Raw genomic sequence first — 26,195 nt, forward strand, 5'->3', positions numbered from 1 at the left:
CAAGGCTGTAGAGGGTACCCTGGGCTAAGGGTGCTTGGGAGCAGAAATAAGGTATTTCCAGATAATCAGAAAAGATTTCCTGGAGGAGGAGCAGCCTGTACTGGGGTCTGGCAGTGGGAGAGCCTTAGGAATTTAGGCAGCAACAAACAGTTGGAGAGGCCAGAACTGGGAGGGAGGGTGGGAATCTAAGGTCAAAAAGATGATTTGGGGAAGCCTGTTCAAGGCCTGCCTTCTGTGGGGGATACGACTCTCGTGAAAGCTGTGGGGATGCATGAGAGGTTTTGAACAGTGGTCTCAAGGTACTGTTTGGGGGAGTGAGAGCACCCAGCCCTGAAGAGAGCTCTGTGGGTGTTTATCGAATGATGAGTGGCTTGCAGGCAGGTCACACACAGGTGACCCCTCCCTGTGTGGCACTGTTGGAGGCCTACGGTCTTGGACTACTGCTGAAGCAAGAACTGAGTTTTGTGGCATCCTGTACCATGGTTGGGGGTGGGGTGGCTTGTGAGCCAGCACCTTCTGCAGGGAGCAGGGAGAGGAAAGGAGGGGAAAATCAGAAAATAGGAGGTCGCAGAGAAAGAGTGGGAGACAGTCAGGGTGTATGTGCTTTCATTCATTCATTGTTGTTTATTGGGGGCCTACGATGTACCATATACTTCTCTAGGCACTGGTATATAGGAGAACTCTCATAGCCTAATATAGCTGTGACCAAGAGTGAGTATATGTGTTTGTGTACCTGTGTCCAGTGTGTGCATGCGTGTTTGTGTGCACAAACACGTATGTAATGGTGAAAGGCAGAAGGAAGGAGCAGAGGGGATTGTGACAGGAGACATGGCGGTATGAGGTTCCTTTGAGTTTGGGTTTCACCCCTGTGGTAGTTTGGAGGTTGTACACACCCCAGAAAAGGTCCTGTTCTTTTAATCCGTTCCTGTGGGAGGTGGGACCTTTTGGTTAATTATTTCAATTGAAAAGTGACCTGCTGCATTCAAGCTGAGTCTTAGTCCTCTGACTGGAGTCAGAGGACAAAACACTTACAGAAGCGAAGAGATGAAACTCAGAGAAGAGTGACAGAGAAGCTGAGAGAGGGAGACACTGAAGCCAAAAGCTGAAAGCAGTGAAAGCCCAGAGAGAAGGACCAGCAGACATCACCACGTGCCTTGCTATGTGACAAGGGAGACCCAGATGCCAGCAGCCTGTCTTCAGAGTCCAGGTATCGTCCTGTTGATGCCTTGAGTTGAACATTTTCATGGCCTAGGAATGGTAAATTGTAAGTTAGTAAATTAAATTCCCATTGTAAAAGCCAACCCATTTCTGGTATTTTGCATTTCATCAGCTTTAACAAACCAAAACAATCCCCAAGAGATGGGAAAACTTTGAAGATTTGTGAACATGGGCCCAGCATGGTAAGACTGCTTTCAGGAGAATATCTGGGGGTGCTGTATACCAGACTGTGGCATTTGTATCACATCTGCTCATGTTCCCACTTAGTTCTGAGGAGACCATACTGGATCTTGGATGTGCCATGCCAGCCCCATTAGATGGGTTCTGATGGTACCAAACCAGTCCCAATGGGTCAGTCTGAACTAAGACAAAATTGGACTGGTTTTAAGATGATAAAAGCAGTTTAACATCATATTTAAAAGCATGTTTAACGTCATATTTAACAGATAAACAAAAGAGCTTGAAATTCTGTTGGAGTTCTCACTGTAGAGATAAAAGGAAACGTAGGGTATCTTTTCAAACATTTGCCCCACAAATCAACATGTGTTTTGGCACATAAACCCAGTCGTCAGCTTCCTGATCCCTCAGCTGTCCAGGAAGACACATTTAGGTGAGGAGTCCAGAAAATGGAAGTGGCCTCTAGGATGCTTATTGACCAATGGCATTTCCCATGTGACTGAAATGAAGAAACTAAAAATGGATAAGGATCAAAGGAGCTAAAAGCTCACAAAATTCATGTGGGAGCTGAATGACGAACGTGGATCTGAATCATTTAGTGGTTCCTGAAATGTTCTCACTAAGGTGTCTAGGCCTGAATTGGCAAGAGTGCAGCATTTCCTCACGGAGCCTGTCTGCGGTATTGTGACAGCCAAGGAAATGCCAGCATCTCTCAAGTGGGGCGGTATTTGCAGAACCACCTAACTGCCTGCCCAGCTTTTTGAATTCATAAGTTTCAGAAATGCACTAGAGCTTTTCACTGCTTATTCAAGGTGAAATATAATTTTCAGGCTGGGCAACTTTGCCTCTTGTCTGTTCTCGTGTTTTTTTTTTTTTTCTAATGTGGCAGAATAATGTTAAACCCATCTCATAATTCTGTAAAACCTGAATAATACAACACACAGTACACAGCCTGGTGCAAAACAGCTGCAGAAGCACATGCCAGTGGTTTTGAAAGTGGTGTACAAGATGCATATTTTCGGGTTCCTTTTATTATTATCATTATTTTTGAAGGACTGCTTTTTTAAACTCAGTTCACTTTTTCTATGTAGTAAAGTCATCAGGAAAGCTAGCTGCAGAAAATTTTATACAATATGGTAGAGGGCAAACATTCTGTTTTCTTTTCTTTTGCTGAATGAAAAAATAAAGTCCAAGGAGAGGGTTAAATAGGCTAAGAGGACAGAAAGTTGGTAGATGGAGTCTCAAATCAATTAGGCTCCCTTCCCCTCTTTCTGATTTGCACATCTGTGTGTGCACGTGTGTGTGTGTGTGTGTATGCAGACACAACATGGTCCCATAGGATACATGTCTCCAACTGTTGTGACATCACAGAATCAACATAAAATTCTCCTCACTTCACCTGCCATCTAGTGCCATCAGTACAATAATCCTAGCTCCCATTTAACTCTGACCATGTGGCTCAGTTTCATGGCTCCTAAGAAAAATACTATACGATGGGTTGGTTTAAACAATGCAAGTTTCTTGGCTTACACATTTGAGACTAGGAGAAGCCCAAAATTGAGGTGCCAGCAAGGCAATGCTTTCTCCCCAAAGACCGTGATGTTCTGGGGCAGGTTGCTGGTGATCGTTGGTCTTTGGCTTTTCCATCACATGGAAATGCACATGGCAGCACCTTGTCCTTTCTCTTTGGTATTCTATTGACTTTCAGCTTCTGGCTCTTCCTGTAGGCCTCTTCCCTCTGTGTCAGGACTCCAATAATCTGGATGAAAGCCCAACTTGATTTAGTTAGTCATACCTTAAACTAAAAATAGCATCTCCAATAGGTCCTATTTACAGTGGGTTCACAATGACAGGGCTGGATTAAGATGAAGAAAATGTTGATTTATAGGTTACATGATTCAGCCTGCTATACCATGTAAATCACTTCTGTTTTTCATTTCATTTTGTACCAACTTTTTCAATAATCATTTATCCTAGGGCTTGCTGTTCATGTAAAGATTATGCTTTTCTGATATGTTTACAAGGGGATAAGATTCCTTTTCTGCATGTGCTTGTATTGTTTTTTTTTTTTTAAATTGTGTTTGGATGAAGAGTGATTCCTGTAGGATAATAGCAGCCAACAATTTGCTACCATTCCACGCATCCCCCTGAAAGCCATGCAGTCAACCAGGAGAGAAAATAAAGTCTCCTGTAGTCCATGGTTGCAGCATAAATAGGACACAGTTAATGCAGCAAAATTTGTGTATGTTGAAGTGAGGCTTAAGTCCCCATGACCAGGAGACTGGCTTTCGGAGCCAGATCAGGCTTGTGCATAAGAAAGGAGAGTGCAGTGGGTCCTGGTGGAATCAGAGCAGGGATGACGTCAGTTAGGGTTGATATCACAAGGGGAGAATTCTAGGACAGTTCCACCCTCTGTTAGGAAATACTAAGAACAGATATGAGGGAGTACAGAAATTGGGTGGGGCTTGTAAATGGGTGGGATCAGAGATTCTGCTTCTGGAAGAGGGAAATCCCTTGGAAAGAGGGTTGTCCTTTGGAAGCTAGGTGGGAAAAGGGAAGAAGGAAGCAACTGAAGACAATGAGCTTACTGAAATAACAAGCATCCAAAAACAGGAATGAGAAAGGCTTGTTTCTCATTAAAATAACTAAGGTTCTAAGCAAATTATGCAAATCCTTCCCTATTTATCCCACCTCCCCAATCTCCTGCTGTTGCTGGTCCAGGAGAATCTAACTCAAATAAATAGAAATGTAAACAAATCCGGTGTCCATACAATGTTATTTAATAAAAAAGAATAGAACACAAGTAATAAAATATTTAGGAATTTGAAAACAGCCAAGAAGTAAAGGGACATAAATTAAACATAATTAAAAAACAACTGCAAATGTGAAAAAAAAAAACAAGACCGAGGAATTAAAAACAATTAGATTGAAAATGGATGAATATACAATCACCTAAAAAATGGATAGTATTGAATATGAAATTGAATATCAAATAGGAAATGAGTAGAAAGTATAAAGTTCCCAAGGAACAGTAGTTACAACTCTATGTACAACTCTAATTACAACTCTATGTACAGCTTTAGTAAAGAGGAAAGGAATGAAAAGAATTAAGGAATAAAAGAGATGGAAAGGATGAGAAGACAAAGTTGACAGAGAAAACCAACACAAAAGATACAACTTACTTATAATTAAAGACAATGAAGAAGAAAAATAAGCAATGGCACATGTTTTAGTTTTCTTGGTTGCGCAAACAAAAATCATTAAACGGATTGGCTTATACAATGGGAATTTGCTAGCTGACTGTCTTGATACCTGTAAATGCCTAAACCAAGGTATCACCAAGGTGATGCTTGTTCTTTTTGAAGACTCTGGCATTCTAGGGCTGGCTGCTGGTGATCCTTGGTCCTTAGCTTGTCATGTGGCAAGGGACATGACAACCTCTTCTTCCCTCCCTCTTCTCTCCTGGATTCCATTGATTTCAGCTTCTGGTTGCTCCTTCTGTGGCTCTCTCTCTCTGTCTGAACTTCATTCTGTTTATAAAGGACTCCAGTAATAGGATTAAGACCCATCCTGATTGAGGTGGGTCACACCTAGCTGAAGTAACCTCATCAAAATGTCCTTGCTCACAATTGATTCACACCCACAGAAATAAATTAATTTGAAGAGCGTGTTTTTCTGAGGTTCATACAGCTTCAGTCCACCATCGACCAGAATTCATATTTAAACCGTGCTTCAAGGAAGCTTTCCTGAAAGAAAGTAAGATCTGAATCACGTGGAAATGGTCCATTATCAATCTGGGAATGGTCAGCTCAAACTTATACTTGTATTAGACTTTAAAGATAATGCTATGTAGGCCTCAGACCAAAAGACCAAGTTGCTTCCAAAGGAAAGAAGATGAAGCTGGGAAGACATGAGATTTTAGGATAGCTACATCTGAAGCAAAACAACAGTGAAACAACACTTTCAACAACACTTTCAAGAAACTCAAGGAAAGGAAGTGTGAGCTAAGGATTTTATATCCAGCCAATTGCCCTTTAAAAGGCAAGATACTGGATTTAGAGAAACAGTTTAAATTTGCAATAGCTAACAGAATATTGTACCCACCATCGCTTCTTAAAGAATCTACTAGAATTCATGGCATGCCAAGAGGGGAGTGGTCTTTCCTGGATGCAGGCAGTAAGCAGTTGTATCATCTGCATGAAATTTAACAACAACATTAATAATGACATTTAGTCGGTCTGTTTTTATTATCACTGTGCTCCAGAACTTTAAGAAAATCTTAGTAAAAAAAAATGCTCTTCTTGAAACAAAAATCCATTTTTTGGGGTTTAATTTCTAAGTAACTCCCTTTGTAGCTGTTGCATTTTAGTCATGTACATAAGCTTCAAATTAACACGTTTTTATTACTTATGCTTTAATAAGCGCTGTATTCTACATGACAGTAATTTGTAGGGCTCCCAGTTACACGGCCAACCTCCCCCACTCTATGCCCCATACATGCAAACTCAGGTGCACGTGTATGTTTTGATTGTTGTTCAGTTTCTGTGTTGATGTGCTATGAAGCATCTACGCTGAGTGTTTTATAGCATCTCTGGGGTTTTCTCCATGGGTAGCAAATCAGCTGTGAATAAGGACAGTTTAATTTTATTCTTTGCAACCCTTATTCTTTTTGTTTTCTCATTTCTTTGGTTAGGAGTGACAGAATTCTCGTCTTCTTCCTTCTTGGAGAAGCTGTTTCTAATGGTCTCCATTAAATATGGGGTTGGTTGTGGGCTTCTGGCAGATGGCCACTCGCTATTAAGGAAGACCTTCTGGTCCAAATTTGCAGAGTTTTATTTTTCCCTTTAATTATGAATGTGGGATGAATTATATGAAATGGTTTTGCTGCATCCACTGAGCTGCTCACTTAATTGGATGAATTACACTATTATGTTAATAGAGTTTTTCTAATATTACACCAACTTGACATTACTGGGATAAACCCATACTTCATTGTGATGTGTTGGCTTATCAGTTGCTGGGTTCACTTGGCTAATGTTTTATTTAGAATGTTTACATCTATGTTTATAAATGAGTTTGGCCTATAATTTACTTTTCTCCTTCTCTCTCTGATTTTAGTTAAGAAATTAATGACACTAGTAATATTCAGTGTCTGGCATTTCATCTCCTCTGTCCAGTGAGCCACCTAAGACTGAGTGGTCTGTTCCTTAGTGGTCTTGCTAAAGCTTGTCTGTAAACTTTCTGGATGTGCTGGGCTGCTGCTGGGCAGGTTTTAACCACTGATTAAATTTCCTTAATAGCTACAGCCTGCTTTAGTCTGCCAAAGCTGATGAAATGTAATATACCAGAAATGGGTTTGCTTCTACAGTGGGGATTTATTAACTTATAATTTACATTTCTTAGGCCATGAAAATGCCCAAATTGAGGCATCAAAAATGCAATGCTTTTTCCCCGAAGACCAACTACCGGTGCTCCTCAGCTCCTCTGTCCCATGGAGAGGCACGTGACGATGTCTGCTGGTCTTTCTTCTTTTTCCCTGGTTTTGTGGCTTCCAGCTTCTGGCTTCAGTGGCTAGCTCTCTGAGCTTCTGAGAGTCTTTCTCTTTAAATTTCACTGGCTCTCTTGGCTTTGCTTGGGTTCTTTTCTGTGCCTTCTCTCTTCTTTTGCCTCTTATAAAGGACTCCAATAGGAAGATTAGGACCCATCCTGAAGGAAGAGGTCACATCTCAAATTAAGATCCTACTTGCCAAAAAAATCCTACTCCCAAAGGACCTGCATCCATGGGAATGGATTGGCTTTAAGAACATGAATTTCTGTGGTCCATAAAACCTCCAAACCACCACACAGTCTCTTCAGAATGGGGACATAAACCTCACGTCACTGGCCCATTTCCTTCGACACTACCATTTTTCTTCTTGTTTGTGAATGTGTGTGCCTCCAGGCTTTTCCTAACAATGAGTAGTCTGTAGCCATGCCTTGGACTTGAACTCTGTCTCTGAGGGCATTTTAGAAGAGATTTCTTTGTGACACAGGATGCTTTAGATGAAAGTTTCCCAATTGCATTGGCTGTGATCCAACCTTTTGCAATTCCACGAATGCGATGGCTCCTGCAAGTGAGGGACCCAAGTCATTAGGAAAATGAATGCTGGGTATGCTTTACTGCTGGGGTGCCGGGGCTGCTTCCAGTGTCGGTGGGTGGCCTCTGCCCAGCACACCAGCCTCCTAGAACCTTTCAGAATCAGGGAAGGTGTGGCAGCTTCCAGGTGTATGCATGACATGCCCCACTTTTCAGTGTCTGTATGCATCAGACTCACAGTGTTTCAGAAGTGCTAAGCAGTGTACCTCTCGGACCAGTCGTTAAGTTTCTCAAACAGTTTGATGATGGGGTGAGTTGACCCCATTTGCCATCCATACTTGGGAGGGAGTAAGAAGACCTCAGTTCACCTTCCAGTCCTCCCACCACTTGGGACCTGTGCAGCTATGCAGACATGATGCCCTGAACCCCACTCTCCAAAGCTGACACCTGAAGAAGACAAAACAAAAAACAAATGTCTCACCAAGATGTAGTGAGGCCAAGCTAGGGATGACATGTGTAGTACTGGCATGCGGCTGGCTTTTGGGGGTGGCTTCCATGCTCCCTTCCAGCCTCCCGCTCACTCCAAGGGGAAAACCCTGCCCACTTGGGCCTTCACCAAAGAAGGGTTTGGATACTTCACCAACATGTTCATATCACATGCCCAGTTTTTGTCATTACCATGATGAAGCATGGAAGTTATAAGCAGCATTACCCATGAGCCTGACCCCTCACCCCTAGGGCATCATCTTCTCTGTTACAGAAAATGATAGGAAGATACCTGCAGCAATCTTTGTAGAAGGCAGACCAAGTGCTCTAAGCTCCCATTTATCTAAGGTATGACCAAATGTTCCGTAGTGTTGGGAGGGGCATGGCTCCTGGGGTGAATGGGGATCAGGGCCAGCACAGCTGGGGAGCTCACTGCTGCCCCATGTAGCTGGCCCACAAGAGGATGGGATTGGATTATTCTAATGATGGGACAGAAGTGAAGGCACACATTCCCCAGTGTTAATCTGTTGGGCTATGGGATGGTTAATTTTGTGTCAACTGTGTCCAGTTGTCTAGTCAAACACTAGTCTAGTTCTTACTGTCGAGTAGTTCATAGACGGGATTAGCATCTATAATCAGACAACTTTAAGTAAAGGGGCTTCCCCTCCCCCATGTTGTTGGGGGGGGTACTCATCCAATCAGTTGGAGGCCTTAAGAGCAAGAACCAAGGGTTCTTAGAAAAAGGAAGAAATCTGCCTCAAGAATACACCCTCCCGGAGTTTCCAGCCTAAGCTATTTGGACTCAAGACTTCAACATCACTCTTATAGGAATCTCTAGCCTCAGGTCTGCCATATGGGATTCAGCCTTGCCAGCCCCCACAATTGCGTGAGCCAATTCCTTACAAAAATCTCTTAATGTATATATACATGTACTTTAAGATATCTATTCTATGGAATAGATATTATATTAATATCTAAACACACGTGCATCAATATATAAATATGTGTGTACATGTATGTATATGTGAGTATATATGTATGTGTGTATATGCTTCTGTTGGTTCTGTTTCTCTGGAGAGCCCTGACTGCTTCAGGCTGCGAATCCCATTTGAGTGCGCATAAAGGAACTATGATTTCTAATATGCTCTAAAGGGGATTAATTTCCTCCTTTTCCTTTAAATCACAAAAGAGCTATCTTGGCAGCTTGTGGACTGTAACAAAATCAACCGTGAGGGTTTTTGTTTGTTGTCTTGACATGAGACTCGTGTCCCTTGGTGATAATTCAGCAGGGATGCCCATGGCATGGCATATTCTTGACGCACTCCACAGCGTTACAGGAGAATGGGCACCAGTCTCCGTCTCTGCAACTCCAAAATGCGGCAGGAGGTTGCAGGGGTTTTGCTGGCCCCATGGGCTGGTTTGTATTTTTCCGAACACATTATGAATCGGGCCTGAGCTGTTTAATGGGCCTGAAAGCATTTGATTAGCCCAAAGTGCTCTGTGCCCAGCAGGTCAGGGGATATTAAGATCTTTAAAATCCTCCAAGTCCGACCCCCTCATCTCCTTGTGATTGCGGCAAGTCCCAGGGCTGCAGTGGTGGCTGTGACCTGCCTGGCTTCCCAGGAGTGCTCCATGCAAGCCGCATCCCGGGCCAGGGTGCACTGCAGGCATCTTCCCATCCACCCTTCTGCCTGGGACCTCAGTTTCCAGGCTGGGCCTCTGGATCCCACTCACCCCTCTTGCCCCCATCTCTCCATGGCTGATGGAATCTCCCTCCAGCCTTCATACTGTGTATGTTTCTTCTTCTCTAATCCTGCCAGGAACTCACTTCCTGCCTCTGATGGCTGGTGCTGTGCCTAAGCATCAGACCTCAGAGAATTGTCTCCATCGGGCACTCTTGGCACTGCTCCCCCTCACTGCCCTGTGCCCCCTGCCTAGCAGCCAATTCTTAGGCAGTTCCTTCCTGCCCGTGGTGTCAGACATAGGTGTGTGGGTGTATCTGCACCAGGGTGCCCACCCTTCCCCACCACGCTCGCCCCTGGATGACCAGTTCCCATTGTCACTGGACCACAGTTAGGAAAGAGCTAGTGCAGACCCCCTGCTCTCTGGGAGACCCCGGCTGGGTGCGGGGGGCCGGGCACGGGCCGTGAGATGTCTCAGGGTGCTGAGGTGTCTGCCCTTCACCCCAGGGAAGGTCATCTCCTGACCTTAGAGCAGAGTCCCCCACCCGTGCAGCCAAGGAAAAGTTGACAGCAGGTGGCCTTTCCATATAGGAAACATTGCAGAGGCCTTCATGTGGCCTTACTCAGGGTGCACCAGGGAGGATCTGGCAAGCACCAGGGACTCAGAAGAGTGGGACACACCCTGGGGGTCACCCAGGCCCCACTCGTGTGCAGAATCAGGAGGAGCCCTCCATGGTGGTAACACACACCGCGGGGTCCGGGGAGTCAAGAGGGAGAAGGGGCCACAGGGGAAGGCAGCTACACTGGTCCCCGTGGGGTGTGCTGAACAGTGCTAGGGGACTCAGGAGGGGTGGGCTGCATCCAGGCAGGGAGGGGGCTAGTTTAAGGTGCCAGGATGGGCCATGAGTCGGGTAGAGGTGGCCTGGGCCCGCTTGCCGGTTTGGGCTGCACTGGGCCAGCTCACATGAACGTGGGGCTCGGGCTGGGTGCAGGGTGCTGAGAACAGAGGGCACTGGGGACTCTGATGAAGCAGACCCTCCCTGCCTCCCCAAGTTCTGCAGCAGAGGAGAGGCGGTCTCCAGAGATGGATGGACACATCTCCCCCAGGTTGCACGCAATTCCTGTGGGTTTCTGGAACCTTCAGCTGCCCAGAGTCTGCTGCTGGTCTCTCTCCCAAGCCTGGAGGTCGTGTGGTTTTCTCAATGGGTTGTTGTGAAATAGAAAATCCTTCTGGAGTTAGTCCTGGCACTGACTGTGCCCAAGAGTGTGAATGGCTGCAGGGCCTGGAGGAAGCCATGGGCAGTTAAGTCCCTGCCCCTTGACATGTCCTGGTCCCAGGGAGAGCCTGGATGTGCCAGGTGTCCTCAGCTGTAGGTGAGCTGATGGTGCAGTCCCTTGGCAAGGAGGCTGAAAGGAGAATGAAATGGACCTGGGCTCTCTGACCCCAGGGGTTTGGCCCGGTCATTGACCAGAGCAGGCCATATTCCAAATGGGGTGGCTGGTGGGGTTAAGAGATGTAGTTTTCTGATCCTTCCTGGGCTCTTTGTACCAGTTTAAAAAAAAAAAGAGTAAAAGCAAAATAACACAGCCAGAGCCCGCTGGTCACCGAAACAGTGCCTATTTATGGGACTAATTAAAAGAAAATGTTTCTCTGAAAGCTGCCTTGAGGTTTTGCATAAGCACAAGAATGTGAACCTGGGTCAAAGCTGTCTTTCAGAAAAAGGAAAATTGTGCAGAAATGTTAAATGTGGACTGTGCCTTTCAGCTTAAATACTCAGTAGAATCACCAGTGCCATTTAGATTTGTTCTGTGTGTTTTGGAGAAGTAAAAAAGCCAGTTGAGTAAAATTTAATTTTTGCTAGGTTTTTAGTTTTGTAAAACTTGAATAGTGGACTGGCCTCTACACTCATGTAGCATTAAGGATTTTGTTTCTGCTTTAAATCACCTTGAACACAGCCCAGTATTTTGACAGGAGGCGCAACTTAATGCCATGTAACTGGGGTTTAATTCTGTTGCTCTTTGGGCTGGCAGCCATGTTCATTCCTTGGGCCTCAGTTTGTTCATCTTTTAAGATGCTCAATATAAGTAAACAGAAAGCCCATCCCACAGTGGCACATAGATCCCTTTTCTTGTGTAATTGTAAAATGCAAACTTATAGATTTCAGATGAAGCTCAATCCAGCTGTTTGACCTTGTGTATGGGTCCAGTTTCTTCTTTTCTGCCCTCCCTTCCATAGTGTCCATTCTTCCTAAGGCCAATTCAGTGAGAATATTCCAGTTATGTATTCATCTGGTTTTTTTTTTTTTTTTTAGCATGGGCAGGCATCTGGAATCAAACTCAGGTCTCCAGCGTGGCAGGTGAGAATTCTGCCACTGAGCCACCATCACACCACCCTGTATTCATCTGCTTTTACAAAGGATGATTTATATTTTGTCCTCAAAGTACTCATGTCTTACTTAGAGTGTAGACATTGGAAAATGAATTGCTAAGGATGGACCCAAACAAAACAAAATAGCAGGTTATCGTGAAAACACAAGAATAGCAAAAGGCATTTGACAACTGTGACCAACTCCAGGACCCACTGATGAGGTATTGAAAACATTTGCCCTTCCAGAACTCTGGGAAGCCTTGTCTGGAGCTTGGCAGGGGTTGACATCCAGCTGCTCTACAGATGCGGAAATGGAGATCTCAGGAATGGGCCAGCTTCAGCCCAGATCCCTGGTGGTAGGAATTGCTAGATAAAAGTGAAAAACAACAGATACATCATACAAAAAAAAAAAAAAAATTAAGGACAGCCTTGCATCTTGGGTTGAGGTTCTGGTACCTGGGGACCCTCCCTGAGAATCGCAGGTGTATTGGGTGGGGGAAAGCAAAAGGTCATTGCATCTTGGCTCCACGAACTGGCTGTGTGATCCCACCTGTGTAGACACTAAAGGGAAGCGCTGTCTCTCAAATGTACGAGAACCCTGACGTTTGTGAAGTACAAAAATTTGTATTGAAAATTCTGGTCCTGTTTAGTTTATTCAGCTCTTTGCATGGGGGTGGTGACATGCAAGGTGGCCTTGCCCTTTTGGAAAATGAAATTCACTTCTTTGCTTTTCTTTTTCCAGAGGAGAGACTGTGTATTTAAGGTACGTGTGTGGTGAGGAGTTGGTTTTAGTGTTGACACAGATGACGATGCTGCTGGGATTGTGCTAAAATACTCAGTTTTGGACCATGCATAGCAATTTTGTGTTTTTTTTTCAGCAAATGTAAATTTGGCTTCTTCTCTTCGAGGCTGGCAAGGGGTTGCCAAAGCTCCTGCCAAAGTTCCCCACCAAGGAGCAGGTCAGGGGCCACTAAGCCACTCTCCAGCTGGGTTCAGGGGCTGGCCTGGCATCAGTGCTACAGGCAGCTGAGCTCTACTACCCATTCCCCCAGGGAAAGAATCCTGTCTTCTCTTGGGAAAACCATTGGGAGCTGATGTTCCCCAGGATAAAGGACAAGTGGGAGGACGTGGGTCCAGGGGATGTGTGGGAAGCAGTTGACAGTAGCTTAACAGGACACCCCTGTGATCTGAAGGCCCCCAGTTCCTACGTTTGGGCCAGGCTCCTGCTCAGGTGTAAGAGGTGCTGGAAGGACCCTGCTCTGCCTGGGTGCCTTCCTCTCTCTGGGCCAGTAAGCTTCTTCTCTGAAGTGCGGCATCCTGGGAGGGTATCTGGACATGCTTTGGTTGTGCGGTATGATCTCAGCCGATTGGAGTGTGGCTGCTGGAGTTGGACAAAAGTGGCAAGATGGAGGGTTCCAGAATTGGGTGATGTTCACTGAACCCCTCTTGGGTGCCAGGCATGGATCAGCCTAGGTAGGAGACCCTCCCCTGGAGGGGTCACATGTGTTAGACAAACTTGAGGCAGTGCCTGCTGGAGGCTGGGGCTCCGTGGCAGAGGCTTGATGGCTTTATAATCAGAACCTGCCTGTTTCCCAGTTAGTACCTGTTAGCCCCTCATTTACACCCAGCCCCCTGACTTAGGCTCTCTGCCTCCATTTACTCCCTAAGAGAGATGACTGTTGTCCTGAAAGCCGCGGGAGGGACAGTAGAAGCCTTGGGATCCTGTGGGTCTGCTGTGTTTGCGATGGCGAGCCTGGGGCTCAGGGCAGTGGAAGGAAATGCTAGGGTCAGCTCTTAAGCAAATGGGCAGGATCTCAACTTCTTTGGTTCAGCAGCACTACTCTGAACTCTCTCCTGCCACCTCTGGGGGCTGGATGCAGGGATCCCCCACTGCCTGGTGGCTTCAACGGTGGGGCTGCCCGCTGCTCCAGCTGCCCAGGGTCCTGCTCAGGGCAGAGCTTGGGGTGGCAATGACAGGGGAGTTTAGGAACATCACTGGCTTCTGGCTCATGCCTGAGCCTGGGTGCTGATTAGCTGGGGAATGAGAAAGAGCAGGAGGCCACTGGGAGGCTGTGCTGGTTTGAAACTTGTATACCTCAGGAAAGCCATGTTCTTTAATCTTCATTCAGTATTTTGGGGTAGGATCTTTTTTATTGCTTCCATGGAGATATGACCCACCCAATTATGGGTGGTTCCTTTTGATTAGGTGGTTTCCATGGAGATGTTTCTCCATCTGTTCAAGGTGGGGTTGCTTACTGGAGTCCTCTAAGAAGCAACCATTTTGGAAAAAGCTTTAGAGCTGACAGAGCTCAACCAGCTAGAGACCTTTGGAGATGCAAAAGGAAAATACCCCTGGTGGAGTCCTTTGAGAGGCCAGAGATCCCAGCAGATGCCAGCCACCTGCCTTCCCAGCTGACAAAAGAGTTCAGGATCCATTGATGTTTCTTGAATCAAGGTATCTTTCCCTGGATGCCCATTTGGACTTTTTTTTTCACATAGGCAGGCACTGGGAATCGAACCTGGGTCTCAGGCAGGCAGGTGAGAACTCTGCCTGCTGAGCCACCATGGCCCACCCAGTTTGGACATTTTTTTAATGGCCTTAGAACTATAAACTTGCAACTTAAAAGCCATTCTGTTTCTGGAATCTTGCATTCTGGCAGCTTTAACAAACTAAAACAGAGGTTGTCTTGGTGCTCTGGTCTGGAGTGACTGTGTGGGAGTGTGACCTGCTCCAGCTCTGAGTCCCTGCCCTGCGGTGGCTGGGGCATTTTCCACCACATTTTCTTACTCCCTTGGTCCACAGGGGCCAACCAGAGTGTCCCATACAATGAGAACAAACCTTAGTGGACCCAAATTCCCAGTGGCCATTTCCCCAAAAAGTCGAAGTCAAAAGGAGAACACTGAAAGGGTGGTATAAACTCTTCTGTCAGCTCAATGGGCTCTTTTTTTAAAAAAGAAAAAAAGAAGTGCAAGCTTGGAATATATTAGACATTAATATTGCCTCAAGACATTAATATTGCCTCAACTGTCATATTGAGGCAAGGAAAGTCGTTGCTTCAATTAAAATCATTAAAATGGGTTTTGGACATAACTTCCTTGAGTGAGTCAGTTGAGGAAGATAGCACATGAGGTGAGGTAAAACATGCACTCTTAAAAAAAAAGATCTTAAAATCAGTGATCTCGAATAGTTCTGAGATGGTTCTTTGGGATTGTTTCAGACTGAGTCTGCTGTATTTGACTAGTGCTGGCTGCTTTCACAGGATCAGTTGGCTCTGACCAGCTCACAGTGGTTTTACGGAATGCGAGGTACTTTTGTTTTCTGAAACCTGAAGGAGAGACAGACATGTCATTGACCAGATGCTGCCCCGCTCTGATGGCTTCAAGACTTGGTATCTTAGTTTTCCTGGGTTGCCATGATAAACAGCTCACCGTGCGATTTATTGTCTCACCGTTTCAGAGGCAAGAAGGATAAAATCAAGGCATGAGCAAGGCTGTGCTTTCTCCTTGAATTCTGTAGTAGCCCAGTGCTCGCTTGCTGAGCTCATTGGACTTCCTTGGTTTGCCTCTCTACATGCATTACCTGGTGATCTTTCTCTCCTTGGATCAGCACTCAGTTTCTGCTGACTACTGTCTTCTCTATATGGCATTCTCTGCTTCCCAATTTCCTGTGTTTATAAGGCATTCAGTTCTATGGGTTAAGACCTACACATCCTGATTCAAGTTGGCCATACCTTAACTAATAATAACAACTTCAAAAGGTCCTATTTACAAATAGATTCATACCCACAGGAATGCGGATTAAGATTTCAACATATATTTTTGTGGGGGACATGGGAAGGGCAATCGAGGAGGTGGACTACCCTGCTTGCTGCAAACCCAGCCCCAATCCTCACACCAAGACCCAAGTTCAAGCACATACTACTCTCTTAGCCCAAAATGCCACCTTATTCTAATTCAGAAAATCCTCCCTTCCCTCCTCCCCCATCCAATCATAGCTCCCCAAGACCCTCTACCCCGTATATAGAACTTTTCTAAATTCTTGTCTCACCGAGGACAGAAGCCAGTCCCTGGTCACCCAAAACCATCAAAGCCCCTGCTTATCACGGACCCTTGCCTTTCCGCACCAGTCCTTTTCATTTATAAACTAGAGGGTCAACCTGACTCAAGTGTAGGACTCACAGGATAACTGTGGTGGTTTGGAACTCTATGTACTCCAGAAAAACATTTTCTAAAACTTAATCCATTCCTGTGTGTGTGAACTCATTATAAGTAAGACTTTTTGATGAGCCTACTTCGATTGAATTGTGGCCCACTCCAATCAGGATGAGTCTTAACCCTATTACTGGAGTCCTTTAAAAGCAGAATGAAAGTCAGACCAAGAGAAAACCTTTGGAAGAAGCAAGAAGCTGAGGGTCATTGGAACCTGGAATAGAAGGGAGAGACCAGGAGAGGCCACCATGTACATTGTCATGTGACTGAGGGGCCCAGGACCACAGATCATGGGCGGCCAACTAGAACACCAATTTTAGGAAGAGAACATTGCTTTGATGATGCCTTGATTTGGACTTTTTCCTAGCCTCAAAACCGTGAGTCTTAAATTCCCCTGGTTTAAGCCAACCCATTGCATGGTATTTGCGTGGGCAGCCCAGGAAACTAAAGCAATGGTGAATGATCAGCAGACAGCATTTCCGTAGTAGTATTGGTCAGTCACTTGTCTATTACAGCTCCTTTTAACACATTACCTGGTCTACTCCTCTCCAGGGACGCAGTGGATGCCTGGCCCTTTACCCAGTCTCGCTTGTCAAAGAGTGCCACTGGCTCAGCCCATACTCAGTAGGTCACTACTGGCCACTCATCTATTCCTTTTTAGTTTTTTGTGTGTGATTTTTTTTTAATTAGAAAAGTTGTAAGTTTGCAATTAAGGAAAGTCAAGCATAAAATAGAGTCCCATATACCACTATCTTATTAACGCCTTGCATTAATTTAGTATATTTGTTTCAATCCATGAAAGAACATTTTAATAATTGTATTATTAACTAGCGTCCATCATTTACAAAAGGGCTCACTATTTGTGTTATGCAGTCCTATGTTGTTTTTTCTTTAAAATCTTTGTTACATTCACTTCATTGTGCCATCATCATTACCACCCATCACCAAAACTTTACAATCAAACTAAATAGAAACTCTGAATAAAGCTCCTTCTTAGTTTTTATTCATCTTTTTTTTTAAATTAAATTTTGGGTCTAAAATATTTCACGTGAACAGAATAATATGACACACCTTAGTCCTCATGACCTGTACTGATGATCCATTTCTGTTGAATACATTATGCCAGAACTTAACAGTATAAAATAATAAACGTTTATCTTTGCACATGTAGCGTCTTCTGGTCAGGAATCTTAGAGGGGCTTGGCTGGGGGGTTCCAGCTCCAGGTCAAGCTGGGGGCTAGACTGCAGTTGAAAGCTCAGCTGGGGCTGGAGGACCCACCTCCAGCATCCACTTCCCATGGTGCTAGCTGGAAGCCACAGTGCCTCCCCTGCTGGATTTCTCCATAGGGCTGCTTGAGTGTCCTCACAACATAGCAACTGCATTCCCCAGACTGAGTGATCCAAGAGAGAGTAAAGAGGAAGCCACCACTTTCAAATGAATAATTGTATGTTATGTGAATTTCCCCTCAATTAAAAAAAATGTGTAAAACTATAGGAAGTTGTCAAGCCTTTTATGACATAGTCTCAGCAGATACATGCCATCACTCTGCCTTATTTTTCTCACTGGAAGCAAGTTACTACATCCAGCTCACACACAAGAAGAGGGGAATTACGCCCCATGTTTTTTTTGTGTGTGTGTGTGTGTTCGTGTGTTTTCAAATGTTAGTTCATGTTTTTTATTAATTCACATGCAATTACTTGTCTTCTGGTTTTCTGGAGCAGTAAGTCAGACAACACTTGCCACAGTGATGTTATCGAAGAGGCTGGCCATAAAAACTCCAATGTCACGTTCATCTGAAGGGCACTTTCGACAAAGGGGACTAATTTTCCCATTCTCATCCATTTTATAGTATTTCAGGACAGCCAGCTTAACCTTCTTTCTCTTAGCTTATTCATCTTGGGAGTAGTATAAGACGTCTTCTTTCTTTCCTTAGCGTCACCTCAGAGTCTCAAGACAAGATGAAGAGTGGACTCCTTTTAACAAGGTTATGTCCATCTTCCATTTTCTTACCAGCAGAATTCAGTCTCTGCTGATCAGGAGGAAATCCTTCCTTATCCTCCATCTTGCCTTTCACATCTTCTGTTGTATCTGAGGGTTCAACCTCAAGAGAAATAGTCTTTCTCTAGAAGGTTTTTTATGATAACCTGCATCTTGGTGGCAGCTCCACCGCACCAGGCCCCATGTTTTGAGGGGAGTGTCAAAGAATTTGTGGATATGCTTTAAGCCATCACAATTTCTGACACAGTTGAAGCCCCTTCCCAGTTGCAATTCCCTGTTTCCCACACAGAGGCAACCGCTGGCCAGAGTTTGATACTTTTTTATTACTCACTACATTTGTAAATGCACTACACATATTACTTTTCCACGTGTTCAAGCATTGCATAAATGATTTCTGTAGCATGCCTTTTTTTGGCTTGATATTACAGTAATGAGATTCATCCACCTTAAAACGTGTAGCTGCAGTTCATACACGTTCACCGTTCCATGGCATTTCACGGTATGAACATGATACTGTTTATCTCTTCTCCATGATGGACATTTAGAAGGTTTCCAGTTTTTTCTATAACAAACAAGGCTGTTCTGAATACTTCACTGTGTGTCTCTTTGCGAAGGTGAGCCAGACTTGTCTAGAATATTTAGTAAGGATTGGAATTACTGTGGGATAGAGTGTAAGCATCTACAAATTTTCTAAACGCAGACAAGTTTGTTTTCCAGAGTGGTGTCCTAATGAGTTCCCAATTTCTTTTTCCTTGGCAACACTTGGTATTCTCAGAGGTTTTACATTTGTAACAGTCTGATGAATGTGAGTGGTCTCTATATGGCATCTTAATTGGCATTTCCAGGCCTCTCAGTGAGGTGGGGCATCTTTGCATATTGGCCAAGCATGCTTCCTATTCCGTGGATTACCAGTTCTTATGTGTTGTGCTTTTTTTTTTTTTTCTGTTGTGTGGCTTGCCATTTTCTTATTGATCAGTCCAGTCCTTTTTCAATGCATATATTCTAAATATCTTCTTGTTTCTTTTGCCCACGATAATGCTCCAGGATTTAAATCCCAGCTCCAGCATTTCCCACGTGGCTTTTACAGGCTTCAGTTTCCTCATATGTAGAATGGGGATGGTGACGACACTCCTGAGGTCAGAGTGGTGCTGGGGGGGTTAGAAGATTCACATCTGTGAATCCATGCCTGCCAGAGTAAACACTGCATGGGTTAAGTCAGCATTGATGTGCTGACTTCCTATGGCAATATACGACCATGTGTGGGTATTGTGGCCTCATCCACAGCTTTTGGCTCCAAGCTGTATGGGGCACCCCTGTCAGCACCCTTGAGCTGCCCAAAGGAAAACAAAATCCCACCCTCCACCTGGGGATTCCAGGGAGTTGGAAGGCATCAACTCCTTGAAGCAAACATAGAAACCTATTTATTTAGGAGAGAGTGATAATGATGGGGGAGCCTGGGAAGTGCAGGCTCTTTGAGGGGCAAGTCTAAAGCTCCGTCTAGTTCTTCATTCTCTCGGTTCCAGCACAGATCTGGCCAAGCCCCCATTGAGAGCCTTTCCTGTCCCTTCATCCTTGCCTTTTACCAGCCCTGTGGGCAGGTGTAGCACAGTATTCAAGTGTTTAATTCCTCTAGGTTGCATGGACCAGAGCCAGGCAAGAACTTCCAAAATCAAAATCATTACCAATGTCTGGGATTATTAGAGAAATATATCCAATATTATGATGTAAAAAAAATACTCCCAAGAAGAGGGCCGTGTTTCTGTCCGTGAACACCACAGGCTCCACAAGGACAAATTTATAAAGGATTAACAACAGCTGGGTCATAGTGCAGCAGGCTTCAACCCCAACAGTAACAAATTAGCTCAATACCGTTGTAAGGCACTCTTAGTTTTATTTGGGAGAGCCTCATGGAGTATTTCACACAAAAGCAAACCCAGATATGCCACCACAATAAAATGTTTTAAAAACCCAGAGGGCTATACAACATGAAGAGTGAACCTTAATGTAAACTATGGACTTTCTTCTTTAATAATATAACTACCATAGTGTTGGGTCATCAATTGCAACAAACATACCACGTGAATGTAAACGATTAATAACAGGAAAAACTGGGGTGAGGAGGGTGGGTATATGGGAGTTCTGCAGTTTCTGCATGAGGTTTCTGTAAATTAAAACCTTCTCTAAAAAAGAAAAAAAAAGTAAATAGAAAAAGTTGGCCAACTTAGAGATGTTGACCATGACAACCACTTTGGTTTCAGAGCAAATTTCTGGGTCTTGAAATGGATCAAAATAATACACTGAATCTTCAATCTCAGCTTGCATTCTGAGTTGGATGCTATCGTCATTTAAGACAAATAGTCCCCTTGAAAGAATTAGTCCGACTTACCAAACTAATTGCCAATAAAGAGTCTCCATGGCCAAGTTCAGGGCACAGGTGAGGCTCTTTCCAAGGTGAGAAATCTGAAATAGCCCCAGCAGCCCGGAGCAGGTAGCAAAGCCAAGCATCCTGCAGGGCCACTCACCTCCTGACCTCAAAAGATAAGTTTCCAAGGATGTAGGTTTTTAACCATTTTAATGATAGCAATTTTTATGCTGTTCCTAATTGACTATCTTCAATTGTGTGCTTAGAAGCTACCTTCCCAAGCAAAACAATTGCTTTTGAAACTTTGAGACCTTTGAAGACTGACTCTAAATCCAATTTGCTCCCTAAACATTTGTACAAAGTAGATGTGGGATGTGAAAGCTTTTTATTCTGAAGATGCAGCTTCTTGCCTAGAAGGAGAAAAAGAATAGCTTTTCATGTCTCTAGTTATTAGCAATTGCAGACTTGACCTTGCAGTTAGCTTGGGGCTTCAGTTATTCAGAATTTAAACATTTTATTTGTAAACAGCTGCTTTGGTAACCATTCAAATGGACTTTACCATCACTATGCACCTGAAGAGAGAGCCCAGGTTGATCCATATTGCCCCGGTCGGTATGGCTCTGTGGTCTGGGACTCCCGGTGGCTGAGCCCAGTGCCTGCTGTCCCCACTGTAACTGGGCCAGTTCCTAGACTGACTCCTTGGGGAGTCTGTGCTTTTTGTCTGTGCTCTGGAGTGATCTTGCTCTGTTCTCTGGGTGCTGTTCCTGTAGGTCGCATCTGGAAGTGGGAGTCCTCCACCCCTGGAGAGAGTGCCCCCTGCCATATGCCATTGGGGTGTTCTGTGGTTTCTACCACGCCTGTGGGACAGTGTGGCATCCTGCTGCCTCTCCCTCGGGCAGCTTGGCCGAGCTGCAGTTCCAGGTCCCATGCAACCTCCTATGCCTGCAGCTTACCTGGGGCTGCTCACCTCTCCTGGCTGCCCAGCACCTGAGCAGGTAACCCTCTGAGATGCAGCCCAGTGCAAGTGAGCCCCAGGGCCATGGCAGGTCTATGAGAGCCTCATGAGTGGGAGCTCCATTGCAAGCTCTCCCTCCTGCAAGGTGCTGACAGTCCCAAGAACACCTGGCTTTTCAGTGCTGGCTGCAGCCGTGCCAGGGAGAAGAGGGTTGGCAGGTACCAAGGGAAGCCCCACCCAAAGGTTCCCTGACAGGTGGGCGTTGTCTTTCCTTAGATGCACTCCAGCTCTCCCCTGCCATTCCAGCCCCTGAGCTCTGCACAGACCCCTCCCACATCCACCCCAGGGCTCTGTCTGTTGTCAGAATCTCCTCTTAAGGATTTCACTGAATACGGTTTATTGTTCCCCAAATTCGCCATAGTCCACTGGTTCTACGATCCAAACATAACATACGAAACAGTCCCAGACTTGGGTTGACCAGGCCCAGCTCCTTACAAAGAGCAACGTTGCCCATTCAACCCGAGGATGCTCGACCATAGCGGCAAGAAAGAAACCTAGTTCTAAAGACGGCAGTGATGTGTTTCTGTCCTCCCGGCCACTCTGAATGCGATCTCACCGTCTCAGCCTTAAGATTGGCCTTCTTGACTCCACGCAGACATCCCAGCTCTGTGCTAGAAATTTCCAACCCTTCATCCCCATTGCTCCTCAATCCCAGGCGCCCTCCATGGACAGCTTTCATGAAGTTGAGTGTTGCCTTCACTTTGCTAAGACAATACTTATTAAGAAAGCTTCTGACATGTGTCACTTCAGCCCCCATGGACCTTCTTGTGCTCCAGGGTCAGTGTCTCCCGCTTTGGGTAGAGGCTCAGAGTTGCTCTCCTGTCCAGGGTTGATCAGGTTCCTATAAGCCTAAGTGGCTTCCGCTCTTGTCCCCCTGCCCCCCACCCCCTGGGCTCCCTTGGGCCCAGAAGCTCAGTCCCTTATCTGGGACTTCCTGCGACATCCCTGGCATAACAATCAAAAGTGCTTGGCACGTTTAAGCTCTGTCCACTCTAAGCGATAGTTAGAATTTCTCTTTGCCTCCTGAGTCCTCAGAAGCACAACATTTCAAAGGCTCTGGTGACCACAGCCCTACTTTATTGCCAGAAATTTGCACAGGGAATAATTAGAGAATCTACAGCGGCTGCTGATGCGGCTCCCGGTGAGAAGATCAATTAATCCTGAAGCCACATATGCCAGCTGCCTCAGCAACAATATTCATGGGAGAACCGAACCCCCTGATATGTTAAGCCATGGCGCTGAAGGACTGGTTATCCAACGTATGCTCTGCGTATGAATTTTGTCGTCAGAAGACCAGGAAAGGCCTGACTTCCTCTGTGGTGCCCCTAAGGGCTGAGGACCCCGAGAGCCCCTGCACCCCAGAGAATCTGGTCTTCCCTGTGTGGTCAGAGTCTCAGGGGCAATCTCTATGGCTTTGGATTTGCTTATCTCCCCTAGGGAGCTGGGCTGTAAGAAAACCAACATCCCCCCTGTATCTCACCTCCCCCTCAAAAACTTGGAGAGCTGAGGTTTTTAATCTCCTGTGGGACTTGTGTGTTTGATTTCCTGCTGAAAACTTAGAAGGGCTTGGAGATTTTTCCCCAAGGGGTAGTGAATTGCCAAGAGGAAGAGAAGGCTCTGGCATCTCTGGTTTATCCCCAATGGCTAGGCAGTGTGCTGGCCTAGGGGCTGCAGGAGTGGGGCTGAGAGACGCAGCTGGGCAGAGGGCTGGAGCATGGCCCTGGCTACACTCCCTGCAGAAGGGGTAGAAAGAGGGTGGGGATATATGAGAGGGGAAGAGTCAGGGATGGCCATGCTGTCGTGGCTGCACAGAAAAGCCAGGGTGCCTGAGCCGTATTTGATGCTTTGTGTTCATTCCTGAGTGCAGGGTCGGAGCCAGCCTTCCCAGATGTCCTGGCCATGGGACACAGAGCCAGCTGGAGAGAGGACACAAGCCCCCCAGGGCATTCCCAGGTTTCCACGTTGGCAACTGTGTGGGGCATGTCTGTAAGGTGAACCTCTGTCCAGAGATGGGATCATTAAAATAACACATTCCCGCTTTAGCCAACGGGAGCATGCGGGCCGGGAGAGCACACTGTTCCACAGGAAGGAACATTTATGTTTTCCTTTGGAAAGTGTGGAAAATGGTGCTGGGTTCCAGTGGCGGGTGACCTGGCTGTTGAGTTAAAATGCTGTTGTAGAAGTTGAGGAAGGTAAACATGAGAAGAGTGCTGACTGACTGGCCCCTGGTGGGCCAGAGCCTGAAGCCCTGGTTCCTCCACCATCGGGGTGCCCTATAATTAAACTCTCGGGCACAGGTTCCAGATGGATCTGCCATGGGGGTCTGCTTTTGCTTAAGGAAAGTCACCGTGTCAGGTACAGTTCACCTGCCACCCGTTGTTCCGAAGCAGGTGGAGGATTCTGTGCCTTTGGAGGGCCTCCAGGTGCAGTCTGCAGAGGCTGCCCAGGGTGCAAAGGTGAATGGGACACGTCTCCTAGGGACCCAGCTCCTCTGGGAGTCAGGGAAGAGCTGCAGGTCCCTGATAGGATGGCAGTGGGCAGACCTCCGTAGGCAGGGAAACATACAGGATCCGGAGAAGAGCTCCAAGTTCCCTGTGGGCTTCTGGGGCAGAGCAGCAGGCCGTGGCAGGGGCGGGGGCAGTGGAGATGCTGGACACTCCTGGGCAGGCTGGACCTGCAGAAGTCCTTGGAAGCTCAGGCAGTGTGAGTGGGAAGGGAGTTGAGCAAAGAGTTGAATTCTGGCTGGTGCTGGTGCAGTGGAAGCTTCTGGGTTGTTTCTCACCACCCTTTGTGTTTATAATCTCCCAGAGCTGGGGGAGGAGAGGATGCTTGAAGAATACAGGGCCTGGCAGGGCTCCTGTCCTTCTCACTGATCGGCATGAGATCACAGAGCCAATTTGTGACTGAATAAGGAATTGAAGCCACATCTCCCGAACCTCCAGGAAGCATGCTTGCTGCTGGAGATAATGTTCTTAAATGTGCCCTAGCCCAGAAATGAGTTGCTTGGGGAAGTCCTCAGATGGTGAGGATTGGGGCTGAAGAAGGGAACTCACGTGGTCTTGGAGTGTGCTCTAGGGGCCAGGTTGCATTTTATCTTCCCAACCACCTTTGAAATGGTTCTCATTTTCCTCATGAGGAAATTGAGTCAACCATGTAAAGGGCATTTGTTGATGCTGATGCAGGAAACAAGTGGATTATACTGACTTTACTCTAGAAAGTATGTGTGTGTGTGATTGAAATGCTTTCTGGGTTGTGTGTACTTAGCATATGGGAGAGAACTCCTTACAGAGGACCCAGGTCTGTGAGACTCCATAGGGCCAGGCATTCCGAGGGAACACAAGCATCCCATGCAGTAACAAGTCACTTCTTTTCAAACCAAGCAGATTAAACTCTGCAGCTTTCTTAAAGGGGGACATGGCCAAAATGGAAACATCCTCAGTCTTGTAAGAGATAGCCAGTCACTTTCTTTTGTGTCTGGACCAGAGGAGACTACACAGGGCCAGTTTTGGGTGGTAGAAAGTTCCCCCAGATGCCCTAAATAAAACCCATTGCTAGAACCATTTGCATGGTGCCTACTGGGTTTTATTAGAGAAGTGACGAGACTGAGTCCATAGGAGGTGTCTGTGGTGAAGTGGAAGCCATTGTCCACCTGTGTCAAAAGCAAGACTCTGCAGCCTTCTCCCAAAGAATGAGACCGTCTCTTGTGGGACCAGATTGGAGATGGACCATCCCACCACCACAGTGATCAATCCAACACCCTTCCACTCCCAGCCGATGAGGTCCGGTGAGGAGGCCGCCATTGCTATTGTTTTGAAAGGAAAAAAAAGAAAATCCTTAGTAATTTTATTCTGTCTTCAGCCAAACCGGAGAGAGAAGAATTGAGATGTGATGTTTAGGGTTAATGAATGCCCTCTTCTCTCTCCATCTGCTGCCCTCACCACTGGCTCCCCATCTGACCCAAGGGCCTTGCCTTGACACCATTGAATATATCGGCCTTGTTCTTCAGCTTTCTTTTGAAGAGCTTTCTCTATTTAATGGAAGTGTGAGCCCTGGTGGTCTCTTTCCAGCTTTCTCTGCAAAGGATCTGAGAGGGGTGTCAAAGCACTTAGCCCTGGAGGAAGGGTGGGCTCCTAGAGAGAGGAGATGAAAGGGGGCCCTCCTTCTTCTCCTTTCCCTTAAATAACTTTTCCTCCCCACCCCACTGCCACGTCCACAGTCACCTCAGTCTGAAAGTGTCACAAAATCCCCGTTCTGCAAGCTAGCAGGTCAAGCTTTGTTGTCGGAAAATACATATTCATGAAGGTTAGAAGCACTTCATTAAAATGCAAATAGTCTCTCCTTCCAAAGTGAACCACAAGCCACAGCTTTATTTGCCCAACATGATGTTCTTAAGGCAATGAATATGTGATAAATGAATAAAGAAACGCTTTAATTATTTGTTTAGGGTAATTTTTGATCATCTCATTAGAATGATAATTTGTTCATTTTTACAGGTAATTAAAAGTCTCTCACTCATTTAAATTTTCGTACTTGAAGGAACTGTATGTGAATACCGATCTCTGTTCTGAAACCATAGTAATTTTCTGTATTTCCTTCTTCTTTA

The 26,195-nt window shown here is 45.8% G+C and overlaps 1 protein-coding gene and 1 pseudogene across 1 annotated transcript in view; one reads left to right on the forward strand and one right to left on the reverse strand.

Moving 5' to 3' along the window:
• APBA2 (amyloid beta precursor protein binding family A member 2) overlaps window positions 1–26,195 on the forward strand; it is a 222,297-nt gene that overhangs the window by 60,611 nt on the left and 135,491 nt on the right. The window lies entirely within an intron of this gene.
• Window positions 17,911–26,195, reverse strand: part of LOC143651467 (ubiquitin-ribosomal protein eS31 fusion protein pseudogene) — a 76,471-nt pseudogene continuing 68,186 nt past the window's right edge.

Source organism: Tamandua tetradactyla, chromosome 12 (genome assembly GCF_023851605.1).
Source record: "Tamandua tetradactyla isolate mTamTet1 chromosome 12, mTamTet1.pri, whole genome shotgun sequence".
Classification (NCBI taxonomy): Eukaryota; Metazoa; Chordata; class Mammalia; order Pilosa; family Myrmecophagidae; genus Tamandua; species Tamandua tetradactyla.